Genomic DNA, 7,512 nt, shown 5'->3' with positions numbered 1-7,512 from the left:
GAAGGAAGCCGACTCTCCAGCTGATGCACTGATCAGGAAGCTGCCTTTCTCCCGCCGAGAATCCAGCTCCAGTGTTTCCGGCTCCCCTTGCGGGGTGTTGGGAAATCGAGTCCCGAGACAGAGATACCAGACCTCCTTCATTCAAACAAGATATGGAGCTGATTAGAACCTAGAGAAACCTTTGGTAGATTCTTGGCAAAAACTAAACCTATGCTACCTTCTTCCCTCGTACTAGACTTAGGTTAGGTACATTGGGATAGGCATATTTTAGAAGCACCAGTTGAGTATTATAGTCTATGTTATTTATATATGTATTTTTATGTCTTAGAAACTATACAATGCTCTTACAGTAGTATTTTATAATACTATTCTCGCTGTACGCATTATACTTTGCAGTCTGCATAACGATTGTAGCAGTTCACTTCTCTTGCATGAGAAAGAAGACTGTTCAATAAACCTTTTTATTGAAAACGCCCATCTCACTATTTTTCTGCAACTCTGTTGAAAGGAGGCATGCACGATTGACTGAGTGAAATACTTATATATTGTTTCCGCGACTCTGAGAGATATATTCTTATTCTTGGGAAACAAAGTTGTCATGTTTATGCGATTGTCAGAAACAAATCCCTTCTTGTGTATTCGAGAAAGTTTCTAGTGACCTCTGAGTTAGCTGGCACACACACAATTAAGTTTAGTATATTTGATAGCGATCTAGTTGACCTCAGTCCTACGTCAAACCTATAGGATATATTATTCCAATGCGCAGAGCCTATTGGGAATATAGGAACTACACTACAGAACGCGACTATGAACAATGATATGCGCTGGTCTAATGGTTCGCTTTTGTTTCTTTGTCGACGATGTTTTGACTCTCTGTGCAATATGAGGTCTCTTCAGGACCTAAGAGTGTAGGGACATCTAAGAAAAAGAGGGGGGAATAATGTCAGTGTGTGGCCATAAATGTTGCAACAATGCTAGAATTAGAGTCAAGGGTCTAAAGGTACCTGAATTGACAAATGTGCAGCCACGTGAATAGGTGTGTGCCACAAGTGAGTGAAAATGATAAGGATACTCACAAGGGACCCAAGCGGGTACTGCACATGTGAGAGGTAAGATAGAACAAGTTATGTTAAAAACGGACACCCTGATTTTAAGTTCTTATCAGTACAGTAAAATCTGCCCAAATAGGAACCTACCCCAAGTGAGGGTTGGGTAGGGCTGGCAATCTGGATAATGCACAGCGCTTTCAGTCAAGAACACATTTCTTGCTTTACTTTCCACCCCAACCCAAGATGTGCAACTTCTTGTATAGGGGTGTTTCCCCCTAACCCCAGATATGCATCTCCATGTATGAGGGTATTTACTCCACACCCCAAATATTCATCTTTATATATGGGGGTATTTCCCCCTAACCCAGTTATGCACCTTCCTGTATGGGGGTATTTCTCCTGAAACCCAGTTATGCACCTTCATTTATAGGGGTATTTACCCCACACCCCAGATATGCCTCTTCATGTATAGGGGTATTTACCCTACACCCCAGATATGCATCTTCATGTATAGGGGTATTTACCCCACACCCCAGATTTGCATCTTCATGTATGGGGGTATTTACCCTACACCCCAGATATTCATCTTCATTTCTGGGGGTAATTCCACCCAAAACCACATATGCATATACACAAGTGGTGTATCCCCCACCAAAACACAGATTTTTGTCAACATTGCTGTGGGTAGTTGCCCCCCCCTCCATTGACTGTACATTGCTGTGGGTAGTTGCCACCCACACTATTGACTGTACATTGCTGTGGGTAGTTGCCAACTCCCTATTGAATCAACATTGCTGAATGGGTAGGCGTCGGCCTTACCTTCTGTGACGAACACGTCAGTTGTGGTTGTAGTAGTGCTTGAAGAGGTAGAATATGGGGATGACATGCACGATTCGATTCATGGCTGCACGTCTCGTTCAGCAGCAATCGTGTTGTGGAACAAGTCGGAGCTGAAATACTCCCCTTCCGGCTGCTCTGACGTGTTGTTTGTAGCATGGGAAGAATGCATCGTACTTCATCATTTGGAGCCGGACTTGGGAATGCCTCCGTATGACTCCTTGCTGCGTTTCCGGAGGCTTGTTGTTTGGACTATGAGGACGGAATCGGAGTGACCGTATCGTTCGGTGAGTAAAGTTTTTTGTGCATCGTAAAGGGTTGTTTGGTTTAACCTGCTCCAAATACGAGTCGGTTGTACTGTTCGCCTCCGGATGCATCTAGGAGGGCCTTCCGCACGACATCGGAATTGAGCCCTATGTGTGCATTTTGGAACTAAAGAAAAAATCATTATCAATCTAAAAACAAGCATTGATAAAGCCTGGCTGGCAGCCAATGGTAGATCTATTGGCTATGTCAATGTTTGTTTCCTGAATGATTACGTAATTTGATACTTCATGATATACTGCTTTGCAGAGCTGGACCTCAGTTTCTGTCTTCTTGAGCACATCAACCGGTGTAGACAAGTACAGCAAACTACAATGTAAGAAATTGAACACAGAAACAGGAAACGGATTGGTATTGAAAGAGATTGGATCCTTTTAGTTTTTTTTTTTATGCTACACCCCAGAGAGACTTTGTCTGCGATTCATCAACAGCATTTTTCTTCAGCCTTTTATGTTGACATCCCAATATTACAACAGCAAATCATAATCTTGGCCAAGTAAATAGTCTGTGGGGAGAAGAAGTCGTAAATCCGGTCACCTGTTTCACATAAACTGTCTCCCCGAAGGTTTCCCGGGCTCTGCTGCTGTCCTGAGGACGTGATGGCGAGGAGCTCGGATTGCGATTTAGCAACTTGGAGGTTAAGTGCAAGACAGATTAGGGGGTTGGAAGTGGACAGTAAATTAGAGATGATGTAACATGAAGCAGAGCCGGCCCGCAGTCCAAGGTCGGCCATTATCTGGCTGCTGCTGGAAAGATACTGTCACTGCAACAGTTTACTTATCCCATAAAAGTGCAGCGCGAGCCCTCTGAGTCGGGCCCAAATGCACCGTCCCCTACAGACAAGTTTCGTGTCTTGTAAAATATTTATAGCTGTCATGGCAGCAAATAGGTTTTGAAACTGCAAACAGTACAGTGTTCAAGGCAGCCAGTTTTGTTATACACATTCATATAGCATGTGTTTATTTATACAGTCTTTTCTGTACGTTGCCCTAAAGGGTGGTAGAGCACACTACAGAAGGAGAGAGCAAGATGTAGCAATTGTTCTTCACACAGATCGCATGGGGAATATATTGCAGCTTTATAATCCACACCCGAGTGATACATACTGATTGTTAAAGGACCTTTACACGAATTATATACTGAAACCTCAGGCAAGACCTATAATGTTTGACAGAGTCTGTAGCAGCTTGTATAGAATGAGGCAGAAGGGATATAGGGGCATATTGCCAAGGAGTAGCGATATTTATCGCTAAATGCGCTTTGCGCTTTTTTTTTATCGCTGCCTATCGCTGGATATGTTAGCGGAGAAAACATGCTATTAGCAACGTTTTTCTCCATTGTACTAAAATATCCAGCGATAGCGGCAAAATGCGTGAATATCGCTGAGAATACAGCGATATTCACGCATTAGCGACAAAATGCTCTTAGCCATGTTATCCATCTCCCATTGGATAACATGGCTAAGAACTGGTCTGGGCAGGTGTTAGTATTTGGAGATATTCGCATTTAGAGCGAATATTTCCATCGCTACGCCTGCCTTGCTAATAGGCGATAGCGACGTTAGCGACAGTCGCTAACTGGTTGGGTACGCCCACTTTGCATGCCATTAGCGATAAACATCGTGACATGCAAAGCGGGCCCCAAACCGCTCGCTACTGCCTAAAAGCTGTCGCTAACATCAGTTAGCGACAGCTTGCTAATAGGGCGATAGAATTATCGCTGCTTAGCGGCCGAAAACGGCCACTAAAGCGGCGATAATTGCCTATCGCCCTGCTTGAAAATATGCCCCATAATTCTTCCACAACATCCATTCAAAAGGGTAGAATGTTCTAAATTAAATGGAGAAATATTTTAGCAGACGTCTGCACCAGCCTTTATCGGCCTTCTTACAATCCGGTGTCTTTGCAGACGTTTTGAATATTTTGGTCTTCTAATACATAGTCACATTTCTAAAAAGAGATTAAGTTTGATTTGAATATTGTGGGTATTACATTTAACATAAATATTAAAGATATGAGTTTTCCATATTTTGGTGAGGAGATACTAAGCGACAGGGCCAGACTGGCAACCAAAACCGGCCCTGGCAAACTGCTCTGCCGGACCCCCCTGGGGGAAAGGGAGGTGCAGCTGAGCTGTTTGTGAGGGCCGGTTTCGTCCAATTTTGTTACAGGGGGCCAATATTGCTGACCCACGGTAACAAAAATGGCCCTCTAAGGTCCGAAAACCGGCCCCCATCCTGGCAGCCCACCGGGGAAACGCTTGGTGTCCACCACAGACAGTCCAACCCTGCTAGGCGATGTAATCAAGGATTCTGGGCAGTATCTTCACAGCAAAATTTTGCCCATTTTGTGAGGGGGCACAAGGGTGATGCAAAACCTAAGTGAGATTTATCAAGTCACACAAGACCACCTTGCATGGCCCTGCATGGCTTGATAAATCTAGAGTAACGCAAGGCAAATTACTGCCATGTTACTCTGTGGCAAGGAGGCATTGCATGGGTGGAGTGTGGTAGTTCAAACGCATCCACCCATGGATTTTGGTGCATTCCCAAATTTACCAAATAGCTGTGGACCTGGGAATGTGTCAGAATGCTGGGCCTCCCCAGGTGAGGAATAACAAGGATACCCTGCAGTCTGCAGCACATATAGAAAGAGGGAAACGCCTCTCAGGATTGTTCTTTTGCAGGAAGGTGTCCCTTCCTGCACAAAAACAATCCTACGTACAATGCAAGCACCTTTGCAACTGACCCCAGAGTGCCTGCGTTGGTGCTAGGCAGCCAAAAGTGGACCAGTGCTTGGAAAGGACCGGAATGCACAGTAAAATGAGAAATACTGTGCATTCCTGCCCCTTCCCTTTCATGCAGTGCAGCAAGGTGGCTCGCTGCATTGCACTGCGTGAAAGATGGATAAATCTACACCAGGGATTATGAGCTATTTACCCTGGAATGTGAAATAAGTTGAAGAGCTCGGAATTCCGTATCCAATTCTATTTGTGTTTCCCCATGCCCGGAAATATAACTGGCTCAGTACTGCGTCTATTTTTCACCTTCTAGGGGCAAATGGTTAATTGATGCTTGGTTTTTTTTTTGGCAGGAGGCATGGGCAGAAGGGCGTGAAAGGGAAAGATGATTAGATGAGGGAAGAAATTATGGGGTCATTTGCTCTTCATATTGCCAGGGCCGTTTCTACCATTAGGCAAGCCTAGGCGGCTGCCTAGGGCGGCAAAATGGGGAGGGCGGCAAAAAACATGAATTTGGCCTTGGTCACAGAGACATTTCTGCCTTCCGATGTGACTGCTTGTGGGATCTTCGTCCAAGAGAGTGTAAAACAAAGCAGCGCCTACTTTGAAGGGCTCAAATGAGGGACTTAATTGGGGGCCAGTGACGTTCGTGCCAGAATGAGACACAGCAGCAGATCACAGTGCATGGGGTTCACGGGTGAGGCTGCCCCACACTGCTCCTATGAGACAGTCGGTGATTTATCACCTGGAGGAAGTGATGGGCATGAATGGGGGCCCTGGGTCAGGGGAGGGGGAGCGGAGCAGCCTGTCACTGCATGCTTCTTTCCAGCGCTCAGAGGAGCCAAACTGTTCCCTGAAGGGTGGGCGCTGCCCAGGCCTCTCTTACAGCTGGTACAAGGCCAGCACAGAAATTCGGCCTGTGTGCGCTGCTGTCCAACAGCTATAAAATATTGGCGCCTGAAAGGGCCTGTGCATGGAGCTTGGGCACAGGAGGAGGGGTGTGATGTTCTTTGGCAAAAGGGGTATTCAAATCTGTCATATTGGACCAGCTGGCATTTAATAAAAGACCGGGAGGCCGGCTGCCTTTTCCTGCACTCCTAAATCCTAACAGTGCCCTCAGAAGAACTCCCAGCCCTCATACACACATCCTTAGTTATCAGATACCAGTAAACATGCTTAAAGTGACATGTTTTATCAACTCTCCGGACAAGAATGTTTGTTTACCTTTGTCACATTACGAAGCAGAAATGCTTTCTTTGGTCGCCGAGGAAACATTTGTAAATTCTTACAGAAGGAATATTGTGCCCTTCGTTCTTTAACTCTCTTTAGTAATAGAATTCCAGTTGTCTACAGGTCTCCTGCTACATTAAAACCTGAGTTACCTCCAACATGAATACATGACGTTCTGTAATATGTAATTACATTCTTTATCATCTGTAAAATACCACCAATCCTTTTGAGTCAGTGAACTTTAACTGTAACCTTTTATGTAGGAGCCTTGTGTATGTTTCAGACAGAGACAGGTTTTGCTTCCTAGTTGTTTCAGATAGGGTAGGGTTGTCGAAAAGCACAGTGCACGTCACGTGGAGTGTGCTCTGTGTGATCTGGCCCCAGTCGGTGGGCCGAGGAGGAGGGAGGGAGATGGGCAAGTGAAAGCACGCCAGTGGGATGTGGCTTCGGATGTTGTAGGTACTCGCACTCTTTGCCACCTAAGTTGACGACTGCAAAAAGAACAGAAGATGGACAGAATGCTGAGCCAATCAAACATTGCCCCAGTCAGTCACAGATCTGGGTTAAATCCATCGTTTTTTTCCATGCCACGCCATTCCACTTTAGATCCAGCCACATGCAAATCAGTCTTGACCCTTTTCCTCATGGGAACAGTCCAGCCCGAACTATCTGGCCAGGTGCTCCCTGGACCAGAAACAAGCATCCTGGGACCTGTTTTGGGGCATCACATCTCATTAGCCAGGATAGCTTGAATCTGGTGGTGTAGCGAGCATGCGACCCACGTCTGGGCATACCCTTCCCACTTCGGGTGACAATTGCAAAAAGAATATGATGGATGGAATGCTGGACAATGCAAACATTCACTCCCAGTCACAGATCAGGATTCAAGCTATACTGGCTGATGAGGGGTAAGACCCCGAAACCAGTCCCAGGGCTCATGTTTCTGGTCCAGGGAGGACCTGGCCTGGCAGTTCGGGCTGGACTGTTCCCAACAGGGGCAAGACAGATTGGCATATGGGTGGGTCTAAACTGGGGTGGCACGGTGAGCAAAGGAACGTCAAATTTAACCCAGATCTCTTGATTGGGTGAATTTTTTAATTTATTCAGCATTCTGTCCATCATCTCGGCAGTAGGGCCTTGAAGGTAGGGACAGGTTCCTTGGAGAACAAGCACTCTCAAAACAGTAACAGGGCTTAGGCCGCACGGAAAGTTGAAATCTCAGCTCATGGGAGGCAGAGACACAGTACATTCGGAGACTCTCCTTAACAGCCAGCCTGTGTTCTCAGACCTCCTATCGCCTAGTGGCTCTGACCTTCTTGTAGCTCACTGCCTC

The sequence above is a fragment of the Lissotriton helveticus genome, chromosome 4_1 (genome assembly GCF_964261635.1).
Source record: "Lissotriton helveticus chromosome 4_1, aLisHel1.1, whole genome shotgun sequence".
In the NCBI taxonomy this organism is placed as follows: Eukaryota; Metazoa; Chordata; class Amphibia; order Caudata; family Salamandridae; genus Lissotriton; species Lissotriton helveticus.
Note: the sequence above shows the minus strand (reverse complement) of the source record.